The sequence below is a fragment of the Rhea americana genome, unplaced genomic scaffold (genome assembly GCF_003343005.1).
Source record: "Rhea americana isolate MKP2758 unplaced genomic scaffold, rheAme1 scaffold_30, whole genome shotgun sequence".
Lineage (NCBI taxonomy): Eukaryota > Metazoa > Chordata > Aves > Rheiformes > Rheidae > Rhea > Rhea americana.
In genome coordinates, this window is record NW_028186424.1 from 6,504,040 (window position 1) to 6,530,552 (window position 26,513).

The following is a 26,513-nucleotide window of genomic DNA, read 5'->3' on the forward strand; positions in this document are numbered from 1 at the left end:
CTTATTGTGCCTCATTAGGATTGCGGGCGCCCTCTTCTAATGGGAAAGTTATAGGATCAAGCAGCCAGTGCACTTCAAGGTTACCATTCTGGGTAATAAAGACATTTTTTTCCCCGTTCATGTCCAAGCATGACAAGACACAGCAGCTCTCCCCCAAGAAGCCACTTGACATCTTCATTGTTCTACCTTGGCCGCAAAACATTTTTGCACCATTTCTCAGAACAGGCATCATGAAACCAAATGCTGAATTTCCAGTGCCCCACAAAATGTGCATTTTGCCTCAAAACTTTCTTTTGATTTTGACTTAATTTTTGTTTTGCAGGCTGTTTGCTGCAGGAGCGAGCCCTCTCGAAGCTGGGAAAGATCTTTGTGCATTTTCAAAGAGGGGTCCTGGGCAGATGTTATCAAGGTARAGTTTATATAAAACTGAGCTTTGGTTAATTCAGAAAATATGCAGTTTCTGCAGCAGCTGTGAACCACACAATGTTATCGCGCTCCTGATATACGGACCCTTAGCTAACATGACAGTCCCTAGATGATAGAGCTATATCAACCTTTGATGCTCAAAGACATGTAAATTCCCCCTGGAGCTGGAAGTTCACTGCTTTCTCGGAGCAGTTTAAAGAAGACATTGTTCAGGGAGCATTTCTCACTGAAACTGCAGTTTATTTGCAGTTTCTTAGTTCCATAGCAGATGAGCCAGCTCTGCTGGATATTACAGAAGTCATTTAGAAACACTTCAGAGATAGCTTAAAAATAATCATTATAGCTCAGTTTAAATGGATATATGGAATACAAACAAAAGAAAACAAAACAAAAACTTGGCTAGCTTAAGAAATTGTGTGGTCAAAGATCTGATGTGTTCAGTAAACACAGCAGCTAGAATTGCACTGCAAAAAACATTTGCTAAACACCGAGCATTTGACTTTTACTTCATATGTAATTTAACTGTGATGGACCATACTGTGTCATCGGTTTTAAAGTGAGAGTCCCTGATGAAGTCTTCAGGGAAAGGGCTTAAARAACCGGTGACACAGCCAGGACACAAGGATTTCAGAGCCCCTCAGCAACCTAAAAGGCCTCAGTCCCGAACACTTGGACAAAACTCTTASAGTCATTTTCAGCATCAAAAGCAGACTAATTAAACAGATCATTTCAACCAGTATTAAAATGCAGCTGTCTGTCATAGGAAACACATTCACAGTGACACTGTGATTTAACATCAGAATTTAATGTCAGAAATGAGACTGATTGCACTAGTGGAAACTGGGAAAGGAATTTTAGGAGGTGCAGTGTAATTCCCTGCTTTGCCTAAGATAAACCTACCCCTTTTAAAATGCCCTAATCTTTCCCTGATATCCCAGTGCTTACAGAAAATTACTATGGCCTCTTTTAGGGCCATGATTGATTAATGTTTAGGCTTTATGTCTCGTCTAAAGTAAAAGTCCAATGAATAAACTCACCTGAGGAGAAGCTGTTCCCCAGAGGTAAAATACAATAAAGGTATTAGACCATGGTGTTACTGATGTTGCCAGTGTGGTAATATTTGGGGTGGATTTTACATTTGTTTTTTCATAACTCTCTGACCATCCCCTTCCACACACAACTGCTGCCACCAGGTGTGATAGTTTCCACATGGAGCTGCAGTCCAGGACTTCTGCAGTTGTCCCGTTCTAGTACAGAGAAAACTGAGGCAGAAAGATGTATTTCTCATATTTCTGAGACTTCAGAGATGGAATTACACCTATAGTTTTAGCTGGATGCTCTCTAATTTATAGGCAAATCCAGTTCTGCTGCCTTTGCTCTTTTTTTTTCTCCCCTAGGTTAAAAAGTAAAGACAAACTCCACGAGCAGTGGCAAGTGAAGACAGAAGAATCCTTCCTGGAGCCTGTGTTTGCCTCTGTTGCATTCTGATTTTAGATAGACTGAACTGGACATTTTCACAGGAATCAGGTATGTGTTTTTTTTGAAGCAGACACCTCTCATAGAGGCAATGATTGTTGGGAAAGGCAACATCTTCTATTTGATCGGCTGGTTTTTGCCTGGCAGGCCTGGATGTGGAGGCTGCAAGATCTTCTGAAGGACCTAGAATGAAAACCTCTGCTGTGAATGAAGGAGAGCCCAGGTCTTTAACACATCTGGCAGCCTCTCTGCTGCCAGACGGCACATCCCTAAGCTYTTCTTTCAAATGCTGGCTCATTTTCCCCCTTGCAAGCTTTTGGTCTCTGATAATTCTAATTTCAAACACAGGCAGTGCTTAAATATATAAACTACATCAAGCTTTTGAACAAAATATTGTAGCCAACAGATATGGCCTTCCTTTGGAACGCAAGGAAGAAAAAAGTACAGTTGTGGTTTTTTGTAAGCATTTACTGAAACAGCCCAGCTGGGAGAGAAATAGCTGGTGTGGAATTGCCAGAAAGTATAACCTGGAAAGATACTGCAATTTTAGACAAATCAGATATGTTCTCAGGAATGTAGGCAATGACGAGTCTTGGAAAGTCATAGCTAATGTTTCACCCAGAAGCCTACAAGGAGAGCAAACTGCCTGGAAATAAAACTTTTCTTACGGACGTCTCATAAACAAATTATACTGGCCGCATTCACCAAACTGTCCCTTTCTAGGAAAGCAAATACATGAGGAATTGCAACCAAAAATGAAGCCAAGTTGCCCTGGCACTGAAAGAGCGATGCGTGGACTGAAGCTGGAGTTGTGCCATTTTCCTGAAAATCTATTTGTAGGGACGTAACAAATACCAGTTTCTCCAGCATATCAGGAGCTTTGAGACCTCTTTGTAAACAGAGCTCGAGTCAAGTGCATCTGTAACGGGTGTTATTGTGGCAGACACCACAGAGAGCGCTTTGGGAGTGCTCCCTCCCCCCAAGAGGACACAAATCAGGGTGTGTTTATAGCCCAATAATTGCTTGTTTGTGTAAAGTAATGACGCCCCTGTTTGGCTTTTAGGGCAATTAGTAGAATAAAGGTGGTAAAAACACCAACATAATTAGTCTAATGACTGTAAAACAGTGACGCTAAGTGTAAAATCTCTAGCCTTTCTGACACCCCGGTTTTATAGCACAATATGAGGCGGGCAGTAACCTTTCCGATGTGCAGGAGTGCCTTCGCTTTTGTAGCTGACTTTTAAATGACCCTGCAGGAGTGGATGTCCTCAGATAGCCTGGGGTGGTCAACTGCGGTCTTATATTAATAGAAAGTTGCCTCTGCTAATTATTTCTTGCATTGCTTTTTCCCTTTGCTAATTAAGAGCGGCAGAGAGATTCGATTATCAGTTTTTCTAGTAGTTAAAAAAGCCTAACCAGAGCCCGCTGCTCCCCTGTCATCGGGGGTGTCATTACTTTATCAATATGCTACCAGATCGCTGGGGACTCGCTGCGAGCAGCCGAATCGCGCTCGCCGCGGGGACCGGGGGGAGATACCTGGACGTGCAGCTGGCCCTGGCAGCAGGAGCAGCTTCACTGCAGCACCGCCGCTCCGTTCCCTGTGTCATCAAAAGAGAGATGGTCAAGACTGAATCTTACTCAACCTGGAATAATCACCCACCCCGAGGTGCTCTTCAGAAAAGCAATGAAATTCCTTTACAGAGAGTTTTCCTGCTGGCGTGAAAGTGCATCATTTTAACTGACAGTTGCTCACGTAGTGTAGAAGCAAAGTCTGCACAGGGAGAACTGTGCTGCAGTGCGTGATCAGTGTGTGCTTCACGTGAATTTGGCTTAGAGCAAAATAGCTATTTAGCTGTAGCAAAACCTGCTATTGCTAATTCCTTCCTTAATTCTGCTGGTAAAGTCCATTTTCCTGTGGATGAGAAAAGCACAATGGGGAGAACCTGCTGCATCTCCTAAAGGCACTACATCTGCTGTTGCAGGCCCTGGGCCGAGTCAGGGATAGCTCCATTTCCATGCGACACCAACACACCTCGGTGCCCAGCAAGTTCCCATGGGTTCTCCCAGCATGGGAGAGCGGGCTCTTCTCACAGACCCTTGCCTTGGGATCGCAAAGATCCCAGCACCCAGGTCTGAGGAGCTCAGTGTGGTGGTCCCAGGTACATGACCAGGGGTTTGGTCCAGTGGCTGAGWCTGAATTATCTGAATTCAAACTTGCATTATTGTCTTTTTTTTTTAAAAAAAAGTATTTTTCTGTGATTTCAACAGATGTAAAAAATATATTTTGTTGAATTAAAAATACTGGTAGAAAAGGTATCTTCTGTCCAGGGAGCKAAGCTCTGAGATTTTGAAGCATTTATCTTATAGCAAGAGGTCCCTCTTTCTTTCAAYCTCTGCTGAAACTCAGCCTTCATGCTTTGGGTCACTCTCTTTCCACGGGTTATCTGAAAAAGATTCTGCCTTCTTTCACTCTCCTCAGATCAAAGGGAACATTATCAATTTACAAAGCATCCCCCATTGCTTCCTGTCTCCCAGCACCTCTGTCTCGCACTAACCTTTTCTCCAGGGGTAAGGAATGGGGAAACGTGTCTCCTAAAGTCAGCATTGAGTCCCTCCCGGAGAACATCATCTCCACTTAAAGTCTGAAAATCTCATTTAAGCTTCAAATCCGCCCCCCCCCCCCGCCAAAGCTGATGTTCAGTCTGATTATTTGGGCTATCAAACATTTCTGATCAAGTGCAGGGAGTCTACAAAGGTATCAATTTGACCCCCCCCCCAATTTGCATGGTGGGAAAGAAAGGAATAAAAGGCATAAAAATGTAACTTAAAGACAGTGTGTCACTCTTTGCTTTGAATTTCCTGCCTTTTGTCAAGCTAAGAGTTCATGGCTATTTAAATGCAAGTTTTCTGGAGGAGAATCCTCCCCCAGCCTGACTTTCATGGAGTGGTTTGCAATGCACATCCCTTCCTCRGCTGCAGGTTAGGGGAGAGTTCATCCCAAATCTCCTGCCATCAGGGAGCTGCCTCCATCTCCACCCTGCTGTACTCTGGGATGTTGCTTCCTTCACTAAGAGAGGAGAAGTACTTTGGCCTTTGCCACCCATTGATTTTGCCCTGCAGTAACATCGCCTAACCACCTTCTGCCTCAGTTTACCTGTGAATTAAATGGCTATAACAGTGCTGCTGTTGTAGGGATGTTGCAAATCTATAATGTTTCCAAGTGTCTAAACATGCCTTGTGGGTTGCTTTTAGGTTGGAACAACTTCCTCAGAAAGATTCTTTTGCTAATGGTGYATCATTTCTTTTTGCCAAGATGGCCAGATGGCTCTGAGTTAAAAAAATAAAATTCATGTAGTTTTTCTAGACTCTCATTAAAGCATGTTGCTGATAGAGCACTGGCTCCCTAAATATTTTCTCCCTTCTATCTATGCCACCCCTATCTTGCCCCTAAACAGATTCTCAATTAACCATGGGAACAGATTCTCAATTACAAATGGGCAAACCTCACAAGTTCATTTTCACATATTTATATGGCTGGTCAATGTTCTTCTGTCTCAGCTGATATTTCTGATTGGTTTTCAATTAAATGAAAGCATCTGCTCACTAGAAAACTGTTTCAGCATAACTGAAACTAGAAGCCACTCTTGTTTTTTAGCAAAATATTTTTAAGGGGGAGTCTTTTTTGTTAGTGGTATTATTTTTCTGACCTTATTTTTTTTCCAGTGGTATTAAGACTTGGAAATTTTATGCCGATTTAGTGATGTATGAGATAAGAAGTCTGTCTAAAAGCCAAGCAAGGGAAACTAAGTGAGGATGTAGTTATTCAATGGCAAGTATGTCTGCTTCTGAATTCTGCTGTGGCTGGTTCTACCACGGTGCTACTCCTGGTGAATATTCAGGGTTCCAGTTTTTTTGCTGCTGACTCCAGCAGGTTCTCCTTTGACTTTTACATTTTAATGGAAATCTGGAATAATTTCACTAGACCAATAGAGATGTACCCAGAAAATCCATATGATGATTTAGTTCATGCTGGCCTGAGCAAATCGCTGTGATTCATGCTGTAMCTTGGAAATCTAGTGGGAACATTTGATGTGCTGAAGGTCAGATCACCCCAGAAATACCTCCAAAAGGCTCCTATTTTGGTAGCTAGCTCTTTCTAGTACCAGTGTTGAACACAACCAGGAAGGACAGAGAGGTGAATTCATCTTCAATGTTGCTGAGTCCTACAACCCCAGGAAAGGCTTAGTTTCTTCAGAAGCTCAGGAAAAAAATCTTTTTTTGTCATCCCGGGTCACACCATCTTTCCAGCAATATTTTCATATTCAGAAATATGGTCCTGGCCTAAAGCCTTGTTTTAGAGTTTCCGAGAGCAAAACTCGAGGTACCCTTGGAGCACCATGAAGGCAAGACAGCGTTTTCCTTGGTGCAGGGGGTCTGCGGCTGGGTTTTAAGCACCGGATTAACCACAGAATAGCTAAGCTCCTATAAGACTTGGGAAAACATGCTGGCCTTCCCTGCTTAGTGAGTTTGCCAGGCTCTCCTGTCACTTAGAATGAATGGTGAGAGAAATCATTATTTAATTATCTGGGAAGCCCTTTAAAAGACTAATCAGTAAAGAATTTCACTCCAGTAGTAACAGCTGGCTCTCACACCATGAGTCACAAAGAGAGATATTAAAAGGCTGCGTTTTTCTCGGTTAGTAAACTTATTAACAGCGCTCTCTTCTTTTGTAGAAATGCTGCATTCTTCTCCAACAATGGTGCCCCGCATTTGAGAAACATTACTGTACGGTGAAGTGTCCCGGGGGCTGCTTCGCTGCGAGGCTCTGGTTTTACCTACCCCTGGATCTCACGCTTCAGATCCCCGTTCTGCTTTGCTGTCTCAGGTGATTCACTGCTCCACAACCTGGCTCCRTTTCCCTACCGGCGAAAAAGGGCCCTGAAACAGTGGGAGCCGCTTGGGAAGGCTGCAAAGCACCAGGAAGGGGCAAAGAGACTTGTGTTGTAACAACCAGCAGTTTGATCTGCCCCTCCTTGCTGCCAGAAGAGAGTCCAGCTGCGTGGTGTCCACCTTGGGGAGGCATAGTACCAAAACCTGGGGAGGTGACCCTGGGACATGAGCTGCTCTGCACTGTTCCCCTCGTGCCAGTGCTCGATAGAGGATTCAGAACTGAAAACAGCGCACTTAGTAAACTTTATTGCAAKGAAATGGCTTTAAATTCAAGTGGAGATTTAAGCAAAATTAAAYGAAGGAAACGGTGCCTCAGCCGGTGTAGCTCTGGGCTAGCCTGTTGCCATCCTTGTGTTTACACTGCTTGAGCTCAGACAAAAACTGAAGGAGAAGCTTCCAGCAGTATCAGTCTCGTTCCCTTCTGAAACCAGCAGCTCTATGTAATTAACACTTCAAACCTCAGCGGACTGTGTCAGCCTCTCCAGGTCTCTTGACCAGACCCTTGGCCTTATCAGAGCTCTGCACAGAGCGTAGCTATCTTCCTGCCCCGAGCTGGCTGGACTGCTGAGGGTTTGAACACATAGCTGTCCAAACACATCTGGTTCAACAGCGCAATCTAATCGCTGTGGGACCCCGGGCCAGGGAACTGATCCCCTGGGCAAACAAGGGGCACAAATGCCTGAGGAGGCTTTCGTTGCGGGGGAGGATATCTCTGCAGAGGCAGAGCATCTGCTCGGCTTTGGCGAGGACCGGAGGTGTGCTTGTGCGTATCCCCCAAGTGTGAGAAGGAGGGGAGGGAGGACAGGCAGGATATGGAGCGACAGTTGATTGAAAGTCCATTTCCCATCTGCACAGTGATCTGCTGTTTTCAGCTGTTCTTCAGAAATCTTTCTTTGTGTGTATGTGTGTGTTCGTGCACATAGAAACGTCAGTCCCCCTCGAAAGAAACTCCACCAAGATCAAATATTTAACTGCAAAAGTCATGTAGAGGGTCAAATTAAATTCCTAGCATTTGAACAAGTGTCTCAGCACACGAGAGCGGAGGAATCCCTGTCCAAGTGGCACCAGGCTCTCTGCCGCCAAAAAGGATAYGCAAGAATATTTACCTTGCCCAGACAAAAAGGGCATGAACACAACTGTTCCTTCCTCTTTTGGGGCCCTTCCTGAAGACAGAAGGCTCAGCAGTCTGGCGGTAATGGATAAATCTCAAASGACAATATTTCAGCTTATATAAGGAGCTGGGGCTTCCTGCCAAGAGAGCTTCTCTGATTTACATCAGGGAGGATTTGGCTGGAGATTAATTGGGTGGTCAGCATGACTTGAAGGAGCTGCAGTACCAGCAATGCTCACCTGTCTGCTCAGCATTGGAGCCAACCCGTCTCCGGCRGGCAGCTCCAGGTTTGAATTGCACATTGAGGTGCCCTGGGAGAGGTGGCACTGACAGTGGTGAGTGCCAATGACCACCTCAGCACAAACCTGAAAAAAGTAGGTGTTCAGATGGAGTGCTTTGCATTAGAGAGAAAGAACATCTCCTGCCTGGTGGTGAGAGGATCCATGTCCCCCCCTCTGCTTTGCTGCTGTCTTTTTGTGCCATTGTCCCCTTGCTCTTGGCTGCTGCAGAGGGCCTACCGGGCAGCAAGCAACAACCTGGTTGTCCTTGTTTGTATCTCTGCACAGCCAATGCAGGGAAATGCACACAGTTGTTTTGTGGCTGGTATGGATTCGCATTCAACTTCTGTTCCAGGAGGGAGCCAGGACAGCTCCTGGGGAATCACAGTTGCAGGCACTGCAGAACAAATACACCATAGAGTGAATACAAAATATACCTCCTGCTCTTTCCTTCCAATAATTAGTCTCTAATGCTTTACCCGGGACTGCTGGAAGAGGATGAGACTTCCTGGAACTCCAGGAAGAGGCACCTCCACCTGACAGCCATGGGGAAGCCTTCAGCAGCCTGCAGTTAGACTTCTTCTGCCTTTGCTCTGCACATTTATTAACTTTGTAGCATAAATAAAAAGCAATTTGCTCCTGATTTTTTGTATTTTGTTTTGAAACTCAGTGGAATCACAGTACATGGAGGAAGTACACGCAAGAAGAGTTTGCCAGCATTAATTAGTGCACAGGGAAAGTGCTTACCTGTAATTTGCTTTGATATGTGTACTGCAGAAGGATGCAATAGTACCAGGTTAGAAGGGAGCTCTTCTGTGGTTCCTGTCCCCAAATCTTGTAAGCTATTAAAAAAAATAGAGGAAAATGTATTTCAAGGTTTGTAGATTGCAATCTGATGCACAGGGAGATTAAAGGCTCRAGCTAACTGCCTTGACCTGGTTGTCTATTGCCTCTAGACATGACCTGGGGTATTGGAGACACAAGCAGATCCAATGGAGACATTCAGGCCAGCTGTGTCCTCCAGGACACAGCAGACCCACCAGCAGATCCAACAAAGGCCAGAAGGGACACTGATGGCCATGTCCAATGGCACTAGGTGACCGCGCTTAAGCAACTGAATTGATAACAGATCTTTTAAATCATGACACTGGAAGTCACTGTCATAAGGGCTGAGCCAAGACCTTCTGCAGCAAAGGCTTGTGCTGTGGACTGTAAAGAGCACTTACATTACTAGATACTGCATGATATCAAAGGGTTTCTAGACTATCCTGCTATGAAAGCTCCTCCACAGATAAGCAAATATGTTTTTATATTTGCCACTTGATTGTAAAAGGAGACATTTTAATCAGCATTTGTCAGCCTGTCTGATATATAAATAGTTYTATATTCTGTTACACTGCGCTTATCATCATCCTGCAGTCTGTTCATTCACTAACAGTAATAACTTTTCTGTAGGGGAATCTCAACATTCTTAATTGGGCAAAATTCCTACTAAAGTTAAGTTCTGTCAAAATTGGTGGGTTCCAGCCTGGGTAAAAGTTCAGTGGGGGAAAAAAGGAAAAGGARGCAGGCACAAAAATGTGCCATAACTTGATTTCAGAAATACAAGGGCAGGACAGCTGGCGTTAAKAGCTCTCGGAGGTAGAAGCTTCCCCAGGGCTGGTGCTGCAGCAGGGTGTGACCCCAGTGAGGCCACCCTGGGGCAGCTCAGGCCGGAAGGGGACCGCATCAACCACGCCGAAGGCCGATGTGTGTCCACATCATGCACAGGGAAGAAGCAGCACTTGAGTGATCTGTCYGCTCCCCATTTTGGTGCTCCTGTTCCCTTCCTCCTTTCTGACACTGGCCTCAACACTCTGAGTCCATCAGGACAGGCTTTAGAAAATGCCTCATCCGCTAGGAGATGCCCATATTGTAAAGGTCCATGGGGATATGGTTCCAAATGTCAAAGGGAAAGAAATACTGCTTACACGAAAACTAGGAAAAAGCCAATCTCTATGCGTTCCTTTTACCCTGCCCTAAAGAAGGGAACAGAGAGAGAAAAGGGATATTTCAGAGCAGTATCCTTCCCTGCCTCCTGGAAAGCAGAGAACCAGTTTGTCCTCCAGCCAGGACCTGTGCTAACTCAGCCTGCTGAGAGCTATAGAGGGCTGATGCTGATGCTTTTCCCGGTCTGCAGAAATAAATGATTTGGTGGCACTGTGTGGGTATGGTGACCCCAAATTGGTTCTGGGCAACAATTAGCTGAAGGCAGCTGTGGCTACCAGAGAGATAATGTGTTCCAGGCCACATCCTCACTCGCCTGTATCCTAAGATATTTCTGCCTATGGAGATCCAGCCAGGATCAGTGAGAGCTATTTGCCTGCACTGGGTCCAGCAGCATGGAAGGGCTGTTTGTACAAACTGTTGCACTTCTTGTGATTCAGACATGCAAAGTCTGCAACACTTCAAATTAAAACCAGGTGAACTCCAAGAAGCATTGTGGTTTGCAGTCCTCTGATATAATAGAGAGATTTATGACATTCAGCTGCACTGATACTGTCTACACACTCCTATCTGCTTTTCTCACTGATATTTGCTGTGTGCAATCTACAGGAGCACCAGTGTTCCCATGACATTTCCTGTGGTGCTGATTCTGAGGATGAATTTGGCTTGTGCTATCAAGTGCTGCATGCAACAGGCACTCACAGCACAGAGATATAAACTTTCCTTCAGTTTGAGGGATTTCCAATTCTGGATGTGCCTGGTGGCCACCATTTCTGCAAAAACAAAACTAGACCCCAAGGCACTTGTTTTGGAGCATTCAAAGCACAGCACCAAGGCTGTGGCTTAATATTGCTTCTGCTCCTTCTGATACTCCTCCTGCTACTGCTTCTACTCCTTCTACAACAGCTCAGTTAAAAGGCATTTTTGCAGAGGAAAATGTGACACTTGAAAGGTAACATATTCTTTTCACCTTCCAGTTTCCAATTCAATTTGTAACCTAGCCCCAAGAAGTGGTCAGGGACAGCTTTCCTTTCAGCCTAAAATCTCTTTTTCATGCACTGGATGTCAGCGTTCCCGAAAAGATTAAATAAGGCAGAGGTAATGTAGATTTAAAGGATTTTCCAGATGAAGTGCCAAAGTACTTTGAACTGAACAAGAAAGGGTTTGCTGTGTGGGGACTAGTTGGCATGGTGGGAAGATTGCATGCCGCACGGCTGTGCGCAGCGCATTCGGATGAATACGTCGTGCCCRTGGCGTCGTGGGGACTGGAAGGGCACATTAACTCCTCACTGTGGGGCAATGAGCCCACTATGAGTGAATGGTGAGACACTTGCAGCATGCTGGCAAGAGGAAGCATAACGAGGCTGCATGTCCAGCAATGTGCCCTGGGAATGGTGCTTCCCAGAAGATACCATGCAAACTTTGTAGGATTGGAGAGCCGGAGGGGCCTTGCTCAGCTGTGTTGAACGTGTGTGTGCAAACCCAAGCCAGAGTGGTCGACAGAGCTCCATCCTCCTTAGTCTTTGCCGGAGATCCAGTTCTGTGTCAAGAGCAAGCTAGGCTTTTCTCTCCAGAGCCTTCCTCTTGTACCTTCAGCACTGTGTGTTTCCAGCCTCATTTTTAGATACCTGCCACCCCAGSAGGTGATCCCCTTCCCTCAGCAGGTTGTAGGCAATTGGCAGGGGAAAAACTCGCGCTTTCAGCTGCCATTTCAGCCAGGGAAGGGACAATAGACCACTGGAATCAAATACTGCTTCTTCCACCAGGAAAAGAGATAATAGTAACATCTTCTCCTGCTTGTCTCCCGAGAGACTCTGCTTCAACATCGAGGATGTCTGGGCACCAGCTTGAACTGCTGCAAAGGATAAAGTACCCCTGTTATTTAYGGATGGAGGAGATGTCTGAGAGTATCTAATCCCAGCCTTGCAGAAAGAAAGTTCAAGAGAGATTTGTGGGATAACTTGCTCTGTAATGTTCTCAGAAGGAGCAGAGTTAACTTTTGGCCACAGGCAGGAGGTGATGAGATAGGTAGGAGGTGGAGCAAGCTTTAACAAAAGTAATAATAATTAATTTGTATTTCAGTAGCAGTTCTTCTAAGAATCCAGACAAAATTAACTCATGAAAAATTCCTGGCAAGTCTATATGAATTCCATGGATAGGTGGAATAAGATTTGGAGGTAAAATGAATGAGCAGCTTTGAGTCGTACCAAATAGCAGTGGAGGGGGCAGAAAAAGAAGTCCAGTTCTGTCTCCTCTCAGGCCATATTTTCCTTATGCTATTTGACCTTAGGAATACTGGTCATGCTGTGAATTTTTTTATCTCTGCTTGAGGGGACCTTCGTTTAAAGAGCTGCAAAGAGGCATGAAGAGCAGTCAGGAGACTAAAGGCAATTTGGATACCTGATTCCATGGAGTAGATACTCATCCCTGCTTGTTGAGTCTTGTTCTCCCTTTGAGATAYGTGTGTGTGTATGTGTGGGGATGTATAGGACTATTTAGGAGCAGAAGGSACCATCAGAAATACAAGTCTGGAGAGCAACTCAGGGGCTGATTTTCAGGTGCTCTGTGCTTGTCATGGGCCTGATTCTTCCAGAGCTGGTAATAACCCTCCTGGACAGACTTTCAATTCTTGCTGACCTGCTGAGCTCTGCTGAAAAGGATTAATTTTGAAATCTGGCCATGATTTGAGTGCTGAACTCTTGGAAGGTTTGAAATGTGATGCATAATCAGACCAAGTAAAAAGCCACAGGGCATATGACCACAGCTGTCCATAAAACAGATATAGATACGTAAATGTATTGCATGGTTTTACAGACATCTCTGGATTCTTCTCATCTCTTTTGGATGTTTGTTTTTTTTTATTTTAGTAAGCGAGATTTTAGCATTCTGTGTTGTTTGTTTGTTAGAGCTACTCGCCCTGTGCAGTATTTCTGTGCAGGCAGGTGTAGGCTTTTGCATTGCGCTTGCACCACATTAGTCCTAGTTCTTGTGGTGTAAACAAGATGAAGGCTGGAGTGGCAATAAGCACGCATTCTGCTTTCCAGCCCTTCTCAGTCACAGCTCTGCAACACATGCTTAGTCCAGAAGCTGCCACCAAATACCTGTTCCACATGTCTTCACCTCAACAGGATACAAAATACTCCCCCTCTCCCTGTAACAAACTTCAAGCTTGTAGTAAAAGACCCAAATCTACATTATGAGGTGCAGGAGAGATGGAGGATATCCTTAGCCATCAATGGGAGAGAATTTTTTAAGTAGAATTCCCTGTAGACCCTACGAAAAGGGTCACACTCCTCACTGCGGATGAAAGGGAAGAGCCCCACAGCTCCTACCAGTGTGGGCTGGGGGAGACCTATTACCCATCMCAAATTTGGTGGTATGTCTAGCCCTGAGTGTATGACTCAAGATTATCCACCCTCTGGAGYGAGTTCAACCCCTCCAGGAGGACCAGCCCATCCACCCTGCCTCCCCTTCCAGGTCTCAACAATTTTGGGTGCCTCTGAGGAGGGTGAGCAAACCCTAGCAATGAGGAAAGAAGAGAAACTCCTCCCAGAGCCTGCAGACACCCTGCAACAGGTCTGAATGATGGCTCAGGATCAGTAAGTCCTATGTGGAYAGTATATGAGCCTCCCTGGCCATAAAAACCCAACAGCCGCTTTTGGACACATCAACAACCAGGGTGTCCATGGACTTATCATTTTGAGGAAGTGAGGGCTCAATTTTTGAAGTGCAGTAAGTCCCAGATCTTCGAAACTAGCCCCAAACCCTCTGGGAACTGAGTGCCCCTTTACAAGTGCAAAGCAGGATAGCTGCCAGCAGGCTACCCAGTGGGCAAAAGCTGCATGCTTTTCAGGGTTAAAGGCTGTAGCCTTAAAAATTGCAGCACAGGTTGAATGCTGCCAATTTTGTTGGGCATTGCACATGCTCTTGGGCACTCAGGACCAGATGGTCACATCCTGCTTTCACTGTGTCACCCTATAGACCCTTCATAAACACAGATGTTCCTTTTCCTCTGGCAAAAATGATTCATGAAAAATTCARTGGGACATTTCTCCCCCCTCTTTCTCCTTCTTGGTTTTGTTGTATTCTTGACAAGCTTGAACTCCATAGGGGGGAAAATAAAAGAGCAGCCCAGCCCCTGGTTCTCCCCGCATCCTGCAGCAGTGCCCATTTTACATGGTACAAAGGTCATTTAGCATAGCATGAAGCCCTCAGCAAGCTGCACAAGRCAATTTCATCTGATCCGTGATGGAATTCCACTCAGCCAAAGTCCTTATTATTATGCATTTTTTACACATTAGGATTTTCCTTTTGTTGGCAGCCAGATCTCTTCATGAGGTGTTAAAAAGTGCAGAGGGGCTCTCTGCCCCACTTCGGGTAGCTAATCCTGCCTTTAAGGCTGGGATAACTGTTTCATTCCAGGATGGGCTCAGCCTCAGAACCGCTGACGTTTGCTGACAAGGTTCTCAGAAACTAGCATAAACCCCACAGTTGTAGGAAAAATCGTTTCAGCTTCTTGCAGGATAGCTGAGTCCCAGAGAGAGCCATAAGACTGACTATAATTTCTTCTCTCTCTCTCCTCCTCCTTTTTTTCTTTATCTCTTTCTCTTTTTTCTTCTTCTTCATCTTCTTTTTCTTTTCTTTTCTTCTTCTTCTTCTACTTTCTTTTTCTTTTTCTTTTTTTTCTTCTTCTTCTCTTTTCTTCTTTTTCTTTTTCTTCTTTTTCTTTTTCTTCTTTTTCTTTTTCTTCTTTTTCTTTTTCTTCTTTTTCTTTTTCTTCTTCTTCTTCTTTTTCTTCTTCTTTTTTTTTTTTCTTTTTTGGTTCTAGCCCCTAATTTTCTAAATGTTTTCCAAGCTGGAAAAGATGTGATGACTCATTTGCACCTGTGAAAAACAATCCTCCCAATTTGATGGATGATATGGCAAACCTTAAAAAATAAAGGTTAACTCGTAGAGTTAAATAAATAGATTTCCCCCCCCCACCAGCGCTGAATGGAACAATGTCTGTGGCAGGCAGAGCAAGCATCTGCTTCATGCCAATCACAGCCACATGTCTCCTGGGTAGCTAGAATAGTCACTTTATTAAGTATCTTGGTCCTTCAAGTACTAATTAGATTATACCTGAACATAAAAATTGGATAGCCTTTGTTCATAACTCTTCTAAAATAACATCAAGGCCTATTATAATGCTTCTGATTGGAAAAATAATCAAGCCTAGTACTTCAGTCAGTAGAATAGTTCAGTGATTTTAAACTGTTTGGACTTTATCGAATAAGATGAATTCAAACAGGAACAGGTGCAGGGAAAAGCAACTAGGATGTGGCATAATCAGGGCCTGGAGAGCCTATTTTATGAGAGGAGGCTAAAAGAGATTGGCTTGTTAAGCCTAGCAAAATGAAGAGAATATGATTGCTGTCTATAAATACATCAGGGAGGTAAATATGAAGGAGGGAAAAGAGCTATTAAAGCAAAAGGCAGGGTTGGCACAAGAACAAATGGATATAAACTGGTCACTAATAAACAKAGTCAGGAAATTAGGAGATGCTTTTCAACCACCTGAGCAGCTTCCAGCAGGAGAGAGGGAGCGAGGGCTGGACCTGGTTCCTAGACGGCTTGGGCAGTTCATCACAGGGATGGCATGCCACGAGAGCAGAGGACCAAGCTCAAAGCCCAGGAGAGCCCTTTTAGTCCCGCCTTCATCTATTGACTCAAATATTTTGAGAAAAATGAGGGAGGAAGAAAAAAATGGGGGAAAAATGCAACAATRCTGGCAGTTTGTGGGGAAAATGCTACTTCTGGGTAAAGTTGTTTCTCTGCGAACAAAAAATAACAAGTGAGAAAATTTCAGTGAGAAAGATAATAACAGATAGTGATAACGTGGAGCAGCAGTTAAATGATTGCGYGGTTAGTACAAGAAGCAGACAGATGAATTGGAATGGCCTTAAACCTTCTTAATGATAATATAGGTTTTCTTCCCCGAAATGTAGCAAAAAAGCAGAAAAGCTGTATGCGACAAAATCCTTTAACTCTGGAAAGGGACCACTTCAGCTGTGAGCGATTAACAGATAGTGTTTGGTAAGCCATGGAAGGAAGAACTAGATTTATCTTTTTCTTCCTTCTACATTCCTCATCACTAAAATTGCAAACACAGGTGAGGGTTTTATTTCTGGATGCTGCCTTGCACACGTGGAACAGGTGCAAATTAGCGCATCCCTTTAATGCCCTTGCTGAAAGTGCCTTTTTTCTTATGATTTAGACAAACCAAAATGTTTAAGTGAGTTCACTGGTATGGCAAAGTCTCTCCGGTAGGAGCTGGTCTATTGTGTATGAAACTGATGTGTCATTCGGAGTCATCCTGATCTAATACTCTCGGACGAATGCAGGCACAGTCTACAGAGTCACAGCAACGCAGATTCTGGTAAATGGGAGGCCCTGCTCTCAGCATCACTTCTCCTGAGTCATTGGTGCCTCTGTAATAACAGAATGTTTCCCTCAAGATATTATTCCTATCCTGTTTTTCTGGTTTCTCAGGTACAAGTCCAACTATTTTYTTACAATTAAGAAAATACTGGTCCCCCTTCAGCAGTAATAAAAGCAAAGCAAAGCAATGTAAATAGTTACCAAACAATCAAAATGAGTAAACAGAGAGTGACGCCTCTAAATATTGTTGAGAAGACAAGTAGCCTTGGGTACTGCACCTGTAGCATGTCAACACAAGCATGCATCAATATCAGTCAATACTGTATAGTAAGCCAATACTGTATGTACCATATCCATCCCGAAAACACCCTGGCTGTCCATGCTGGTTGCCAACACATGCCGCACCATGCTTTTTTCCCCGCACAATTCAACTGTTAACTCAGGTAATGCCATGGAGAAATGACTCAGTCCCAAGGCTGGTAACCAAGTAACAGCCTAGCCCTTACAGTTCAAATACAAGATCAAAGATAGTTAGAAAGACGTATGGAGGGAAGCTGCTGTGTTAAAAAGCAGCCACAGATGCAAGACAATCAATCACTCCAAAGAGACGTTTATTGCACATATTAGCAGGGATAATGCAGAAGGGATAAATTCCTTACCTGAGTAAGGATTTTACATTAGTATATTCCTTCAGTGGACTCACTCCAGAAGTTATTCTTGCCCTCTCTGTACACAGGGGCAGCTATTATTTGTCCCTGGTTGCATTTATGAAGTTCGGGTCTGGAGTGAAACTTGAGAAAATGATAGATGGAGTACAGAGATGGGGTAATGTCTTTCAACACCGTATTTGTTAAAAAATGAGATGAAAAAAGCGCTACAGCAGTCTAGATAGCTATCAAGACATAAAAGAGCACTGATGTTAAAGATTCACAGGCTGGGTAAAACCTAGCTAAGGTTTTGAGGATTAGGTGGTGCAGGGAAGGTGGTGCAATGAGAGTGGCTTGCCAGTTTCTTAGTCCCATTGATCTCCCAAATAACACATTCAATTGAAAAAAATCATCCATGGTACAGACTCTACAAAGGAGGATATCTGCCTGACTAGACAATTTCCTGATGAATGTACATGCTGATAAAATGTCATATAAATCAATTAATGATTAGGTTGTTGCAGAAACACTTATTGATTTGGTTTGTAATGTGCCTTTTTTTTTTTTTTTTTTTTTTTTTTTTGTCCCAGAAATACCCTTGCTGCTTTTTTTTTTCCTTCAAAATGAAGTTCTTCAGAGAATGGAAAACCTCAGACTAAATCATCAGCTAGTCCTGAACTAGCTAGAACTCAGGCTGGTGGCTTCATATTACTTGCAGTTTCTATGTCAATTTGTTTTTGATGTAGAAAAAGGCATCACCTTGAAATGTGATGAGATGTGCAATTTCTTTTAGAAAGATGGAGAGAAGAAGGGCAGAATGGGAGAAAAATGAGAAGGGAGATAGGAGAAAGCTGGAAGGAAGGAAAGTGATATATAAAGATGGATTAAAAGGGCCAAATTCAGATTCAGTTCTGGTGCCTGGAAGGCCAATGAGCCAGTCCAGTTTTGGAATAACTGGTTTTCATGGTATAAAGTGGATGTGTATTCAGACCAACGTTTTGGGTTAGCTGCAGACCCAGACCTCAGTGGCAAAATGCAGATCCTGCAGTAAACTTGGATTTCAGGTGTCCTCAGATCTGGCTGTGTTTAGATGTGCAGTTTGACACCACATTTCCAATAAAGACATGTCTGAATAACACTCAACTGCAGCTCTTCTCTCCCGGTTCTATAATGCCCATTYATAAACTCCTGTAGAGCAGGATACTTTCTTTCTGAGAAATGGAAGAGTGTGAACACTTTCCTGGCCAGCTGGACTTTGCAAGCTGCATTACTTCCAGAATCACAGAATGGTTGGGGTTGGAAAGGACCTCTGGCCATCATTTAGTCCAACCCCCCTACTCAAATAGGGTTGCCTAGAGCATGTTAAACAGGGTTGCATCCAGGCGGGCCTTGAAGATCTCCAGAGGAGACTCCACAGCCTCTCTGGGCAACCTGTGCCAGTGCTCTGTCACTCTCACACTTCCTCATATCCGGGTGGAACTTCTTGTGGTTCAGTTTTTGCCCGTTGTCTCTTGTCCTGTTACTGGGCACCACTGAAAGGAGTCCAGCCCCGTCCCCTTGACACCATCCCTTMAAATATTTGTAGACATTGATMAGATCCCCCCTCAGGCTTCTCTTCCCCAGGCTGAAGAGGCCYAGCTCTCGCAGCCGTTCCTCATAGGGCAGGTGCTCCAGCCCTCTGATCATCTTTGTAGCCCTATGCTGGACTCTCTCCAGTAGCTCCATGTCTCTCTTGTASTGRGGAGCCCAGAACTGGACACAGTACTTGAGATGAGGCCTCCCCAGGGCTGAGTAGAGGGGCAGGATCACCTCCCTCAACCTGCTGGCAACACTCTTCCTAATGCACCCCAGGACAGCATTGGCCTTCTTGGCCACATGGGGCACATTGCTGGCTCATGGTCAATGTGGTGTTCTCCAAAATTCCCAGAACCTTCTCTACAGAGCTGCTTTCCAGCAGGTCAGCCCCCAGCTTGTACTGGTGCATGGAATTATTTCTGCCTGGGTATAAGACCCTGCACTTGCTTTTGTTGAACCTCATGAGGTTCCTCTCTGCCCAACTCTCCAGCCTGTCCAGGTCTCTCTGAATGGCAGCACAGCCCTCTGGTATATTAGCCACTCCTCCCAGCTTGGTATCATCAGCAAACTTGCTGAGGAGGCACTCTGTCCCCTCATCCAGGTCATTGATGGAGAAGTTGAACAAGACTGGACCCAGGACTGAGCCCTGGGAGATGCCACTAGCTACAGGCCTCCAACTAGACTCTGTGCCACTGATGACAACTGTCTGAGCTCTGCCTTTCAGCTAGTTCTCAATCCACCTCACTGTCCACTCATCCAGCTTGCACTTCCTGTGCTTGCCTGTGAGGATGTTATTGGCTTTCTTCCAGTTCTCAGACACCTCTCCTGTTCTCCACTAATATTGTGTGAAATGTTGTCTTTGCTGCTGCCTTAGGCCTATGTAGGCTTCCTTTTCTCCCAACAGAATGTTTTATTTTCCACACTGAAGAAAAAGTAGATTCGTCCTCTCTCACCTCTTTCACCCTTTATTCCACAACAGCAGCCATTTTTCTGACTTGGCTAGAAGCCCAGGGGGGTGTGTGGCAAAGAAGGACATGCTCCCGAGGCTTGCCTGGGTGGGCATCCATGTGTGGGTAGACAATAATRCACTCATATACCAAAGTGCATCTAAACAGCTCTTAACATGGTGCTGCAACAAAAGACTTGGGCACTTGGTTTTAAATTGAGCATGGGAGAAGTTGTGTTGGCTTCAGCTCAGCTTTTTTGCAGATCATAGCCCTGCACCAGCTGTGTGCTATTTTCCACCTTCCAGAGCAAGTCTCCTGGGCAGAGGTCTAGGCACACCAAGCACAGGGAAGCACACCTTGAAAAGATTCAGGGTCAGTTCATCAGGCAGAGCTGCCTTCAGCTCTATTGCTAGCCTATAACCTACCACCCGATATATCTGCCGTGCAGGTACAGGAGCATCATGTCTATCTCTGGGTCAAGAGTAAATGTCTGCTGTTTAGGTTCAAAGCCAGATCAGGGAATACTGTCTGATGAGACAGTGCTACAGTGCTGTGATCTGTTTGCAAGAGATTCTGACCTTATGTGACATAAATCTCACGTAACTGCCAGGAGCAGAGGCTTTCCTGGTTCACATGTCAGGGTGTTCTCGCTATATCCAAACTAAAGAACAAGAAATACGTTTCTCTTGGATGGATATGACCTGAAATCAAAAGCAGACAGTATGTTTAGATCACTAGAATTTGGAGGGCTTCAACTCTGAGACTCTGGTTTTGATCTTTGTATTATTTATTTGTTACTCATATACACTTAATCATTTCCAACAGATGTTAAAAACACTTTATGTTACCTGAAACTTGCTGAAAACAAACTAAAACACAGGTAATAGATACATAAATGCATATTATAGAATCATAACTGATTGCTCTTAGATGATTATTAGAGAAGTTCCAAATTTCATGCTAGTGAAAGGTATTTAAACATGAATATCAATTTGAGACTTCAGTTCTGATCACACTAGATGACTCTTAACAACCATGACCAACCTCTCCTCAAATCATTACCATTCGTATAGCCACAAAAGGCAAACTTGATGAGAGAATGAGAAGCTAGTAGGGTCTCAGGCTAAGCATACAACGGTGGGATAGCTATAAATGAACCTTTTCAACCATAAATTACATGTGGCCAGTAATTCCCTTTTCTCCTTCTCTCCCTCCCTCCCCATCCCCCTGCTTCCACTCTGAAAACCCTGGGACAAAGGCTTGCCTCTCTGAAGGATGCCTTTCTGGAGGATTAAGCAGCTTTTGTTGACAAAATACAAATTACAACTCCTTTGCTTGGTGTCCCGCCTTCTCAGCTGGGCTCCAGTCCCTGAGGGACAAGGCTCTATTACCCCTGTGTAGATGAAGAGCTCAGAATAGGCAGATGTAATTATTACCACCATTCAATGGGGTGTCTTTCTGAATTATCAATTAAAAATCTCTACTGTTTTTCCTCACACTAAATAGAAAGCTGATGGCAGTTAATCTATTGTGCCACAGAGCTTTATATGCATATTTAAACAGTGTGCTTCTCTGCTTTTTTTATTCCAAGGGCAGTGTGGGGTGAGAGGGGCTCCCATGAGGTAGCACAAAGACCCCTGTCATTTGATTGAGAGAAAATTCTTTGGAAAAATATTGTCGCCTTCCACCCTTGCAAACAAGTCCTGTAGAGAGGGCCAAGCAGGCAAGAGATGCCTAATATTGTGGAAGACGACAAATGGATTTTCCSTGCTCCAACACCAAAATGCTTCTAYGCAGTTCTTTTGACGTGGCGGTCTTAAAATGCAGAGTTCTCAGGCAACAGACACACGGACACGAAGTGAAAACAGAAATTAAACAACATGACTAAAACTGAACAGCCATGCAGAGCAGAGCTGCCAAGAGCTGTCAGTTCTTGGCTGAGGGTGAAGACTGACAAATCACGTTTTGGGGAAACTGCAAAGCTGGCTCTGAAGTAGGAGTTCACAGGTAGAAGTTTTATTTACTGTTGAGCTACAACTAAATCTTCAACTCTTACAAGAATAAACTTTCTTGCAACCCTTCTGAGACAACTTTTTCAGATCCTCTGGGAACTTCAAAATTTCCACTCATGACAGTGGGCTATAGAGCTACTGCTTTTATTTGACAGCTCCAAAGCCTGGTCCTACCATTTCCAAAAAGGCTGATGTTGTTCTCTGATTCTTCTCCACTTGTATGAAGGATCATTTCTGCCTTGTGGGCAACTTCTCTGCAGTCATTGGGTATGACCTATTGGTCACACAGAACTAACTCTTTACTTATATATGAAATATATATGAAACTATTTTTTTCCCTCTTGTATATGCTGTGTATATCGCCCTTTTTCATGGTTGGGCTACCCATTGAATTCACAGTAGAGTAAGTGACATTTTTAAACATTGGAGAAGTGCCATTATGCACAGCAGGAATTTCAGCTCAATAATTTCAGCTTCCAAAGTGGAGTCAACTTGAAAAGCCTGCAGACAAAAACAAAATAAGTAAAATTTTGCAATATCTATGGACTTGGGGAAGTAGGGCTAAAAATGCCATATCAGACAAAAAAAAAAAAAAACTGCTAAGGATTTGGAAAGCATTCTGGGCTGGACATGTGCCTTCAGCAGTTTAGGAGCTTATTTTATTAGCACTTAAGACCTAGGAGTAGCATTGAACTCTTGACATATTGGACTACTTCCATGTATTGCCTAATACAACCCCCATTCTCCTTTCCTTGTTCAGAGCCATGATTACCTAACAGCAGGCAATACCTGGGCCCTCATTTTTTTTTGTATGATTCCTGCCCCCTTGTCCCCAAAGCTGGCTGACCATAATGGAAGATAATGAACATGCAAGTGTTTGCAGGCTGAACTGCTCTGCTCAGAGGCCTTTCTCCAAGATGAATAGCATTTGAACTTTGTCCAATTTTTCTTATGTGGTATGTGCCCTTTATTTACTCCATCATGTATATCTCACTCCATTTAAAATATTCACAGTTTGTTTTCAGTGCTATCTGGCTGGTCTTCAGTCTGGGTTTAACAAATGTTAGACGTTATATTCACTTGCGTATTTCAGGTTTTGTCATGAACCAGAAGGAGAAAAAAAAAGAATAAAAAAAATTGCCTGCACCGTGATTTAAATAACATGTTCAGATCCTTTATTTTTTTGTTGTAAATGCCTTCATCTCTTGGCCTTATAAGGTGCAGACTGTCTCATGCTGAACTCTAGCTGGGTGGCCTCAGTCAGCCAACAGCCCCGCAAGCTCATCCCATTAAAGTCATTATGTTTACTTCTTATTTCAACAAACCAACCTGGATTTTGAGTCAGGGAAAACTGAGGGAAGGAATCTCAGGTCCATTTCAGACTGAAGGGGTGTAAGGTTCTGCAAAATGGGAGCTTTCTACATTTGCTGCTGACAGTGCCTTTTTGCCACAGGGAAGGGTTATTCCTTTCTCTGTGAAACTTGGGGAAAYAGTCGGTTCATGGATTAAAGAGAAGGGATTGCTGGCAAACAAAGCAATCTCATATCTGAGCATCATCACTTAAATTCGGGGCTTCATCAGACCTCTGGTCCCATTCCCATCAGGAGAGTGCACGCGCGCATGAATAACACCAATAATCCTACTGAAGGACGAGCTTTGTCTCAGAACACTGTCACTGCTTGGTGAAACTGAGGCACAGAGCCTTGTTTTAGCTTGCATGGACGGTTGTTGGACAAGCCAGAAAGCAGGGTCATGCTAAGAAGTGCGCACTGGAGACAGGCACAATGCATAAGATCTGACACTCCAGAGCAAGGACATTTCTTTGGGCATGTGCTCATGTCAACCAGCAGATAGCACATCTCACACTGTGAATGCAACTTCTGCATGGAGCCCAGGGGATGCCCCTGGTGCCTTGCAAACATAATGAGGCTATTATTCTTCTACAGGGAGTCTGTAGTCCARGATATACAGAGAAAGAACAAGATATCGAAGGCAGCAGACCTTGAAGGAAGAGGTGCCAACAGAAAAGAACAGTGATGAGTGATGTAAAGGAGAATGCAGCTGGGAAGACAAATAAATAGGAGAAGTTTCTTGCCAAGTGCTCTGGAGTCTGTTGGGGCTGCTGGTCCTCACTGTCCCTGAGCAGCCATGCCACTATATCACTTTGTTTCTGTAATACTGCCTGCAAGCTCCCTAGGGCAGGGATGGGTGCCCTGGGGGAGTCACTGAAGAAGGGAGCCCTGAGYGGGTTGGTCTCAAGGGTCTCCTGGCTTGCAAAGAGAAAACCAGTAACAAATGCTTGCAGTGTGCTGGAGTAATCCCTCTGAAGCTAGGTATAACCACAGCGATACCTGTGATTTCCATGGGGCAGTTGCCATATGCCCTATTTGCTGCCCCCCCAGCATAAATAGAACAATAAAAGGAAGAGTGAACGATGAGTTGATTTGATTAAGTGTCCAAGTACATTCCTGAAATACCAGGCACTACAAGGGCTTTTTAAATTCAGCTGGAGAGATGCACAACAAGAAGCAGTAAGAAGCTCTGCCTGAAAGTTAAGGGCAGTCAAATTCACAGGGGAAATAAAGCATGGAAAAAAATAATTAAAACAGCAAGGCTCATTAACCCTTAACACATACTATGGCAGAGAAGCAAAAAAAAAAAAAAAAAAAAAAAAAATCAAATCAACACTAAATGACATTCTGGAACTCATGCTTTGACCATAATAAAGGTTGTTTGGCTCAACAAAGGGCTACTAGGGTGAAATCCTTTGGGGTGCAATTTCCAGAAGAATCCCCTAGCTGAGCAAATGGCTCTTTTTATAGTTTAAACCTCCTGAGCTCTTTATTAGGGAGTTTTATTTTTATAAACTCAGCCCTATCAGTTGCACAGCAAGAAGTGTCAGCACTCGCCCAGCAATTCACATGAGGACTTTTATCCTTTTGTGTCTCATAAAAGTCTCTGCGTGCAGAGAAAGAAGAAATGAGGGGAGGAGAGAGTGCTGGCGTGAGTCACTCAGCAGAGTGCAGGAGCAGTGCTTCAGCCGTCTGGTGGAAGGGTGCCCGCTGCCAAAGCTCGAAGTGGCTCAGAAGTGCTTAGCAAGCTCTTCTGAGATGAAATAGCAAAGCAGCAAATACAAATGAGTGAGCTGGGTAAACAAAACCATCCCCCAAATAAAAATCTCRGAAAATGGATTCAGGCTGCTCCGTCCCAGGGTTGCTGACTGCATTTCTTCACAGCAGTAGGATTTTGGCCTTGCTGCTAGTAGGCCTGTGGCTGTGCCGAGAGCCCCAGCGTGCATTTGAAGAGACTTCTTGGCCACACCATAGCTTGGAGGAATGTGCTAATGCTCAAAGACAATGCAAGTCCCAGGTCTTTGCAGCCTGGAATAAATATTTATGTGCCCTTCATAACCTTATCAGGAGCCATGACCTCACACCACTACCTTGTGGAGGGGCTGGCAGTCATTCCCACTTTTGACTCTAGGTTAACAGACAGTTCACTTGAAGTCCTTGCAGGTAGAGGTAGGAGTTGAGCAAAGGTTTAACCTGCCACAGTCAAACTCATCCACGTTGTCCCAGAGCTTTCAAGGAACCTGGGCGGAAGGTGCTGCCTCAGGAGCCATCATGAACAACTCACGCGAGGCCGTTCCTCAAGTGTTAGGCCRTGTACATGCAGCCAGGCTACATACAAATTGGTGAGTCTCTCCCTGCCATTGCCACCAAAGAATGAATCCTTCAGCTGGTGCTTTTAGATGGGGTAGYCCTGGTTTCCTCTGAGCAGAGAAGCCAAGCAAGGGCATTACTCTGTCATGGACTTACAGACCACAGCTTACTCACTGATAGGGKGAAACATACCCCAGATCCTAGGGCTTCGCACCATATCACATCTTGCAAATACTTGGGTAATGTATGTGCCTGAGTAATGTATATGCCTGTGTCATCCTGCACTGGTGGGAACACTGGTGATGTTACCTTTTCCATAAATCAAGTAAGAAACACTTACAATGGAGGGAGTTAAAGGCTATAGGTTTAAACCTTGCTGGTGACTCAGACCATTTCAAAGACCTTTAAGTAATCATTGAGGATGTTTATTATGTATTACAAAACTTCAGTTTTAACGTGGAATGCGGATGCTGTGCTAGCATTTGGTTTATCATTGCCATTTTAAAGTCGGCTCTTCCTTTAAGAGCAGAGCTTGGGACTAGGCTGTGGCAGGTGTGTGAGACATGAGTGATTTTGCCTGGATGCCCCAAGGAGAGCCTGCTCCAGGGACTCTCAGAGCACCAAGAGTTTGCTCCCCTCAATCACCTCCCAAACAGCAAGGCTATTTAGCCGTACTCTGTCCCTGATTGCTGCGTGGCTGGGATGGGAGGGGGGTTGGTGACACCACGGGCAGCCAGACCTTTTACTTGTAAGGGCCAGTTTGAACCCAGATTGCTCTGCTGAGGATTAGAATCCATCTACCGGGCTTCAGGAGCCTTCACAGAACGCTGCTGCAGCCCCAGCACTGCTGGGAACCCGCTCCGTGGGCTGCGGTTTAAATGGCAGCTTTAGGATTCAGGCATAACACCTGTCTGAGAAGGATTCAGGCTGTGAATATCTTGATTGCAGCCGCTATGTCCCGGGTTAGTAATCTGGGGACCTCATTGCTCATAGCAGTGTGAGCACTGAGCAGTTAACATGGCT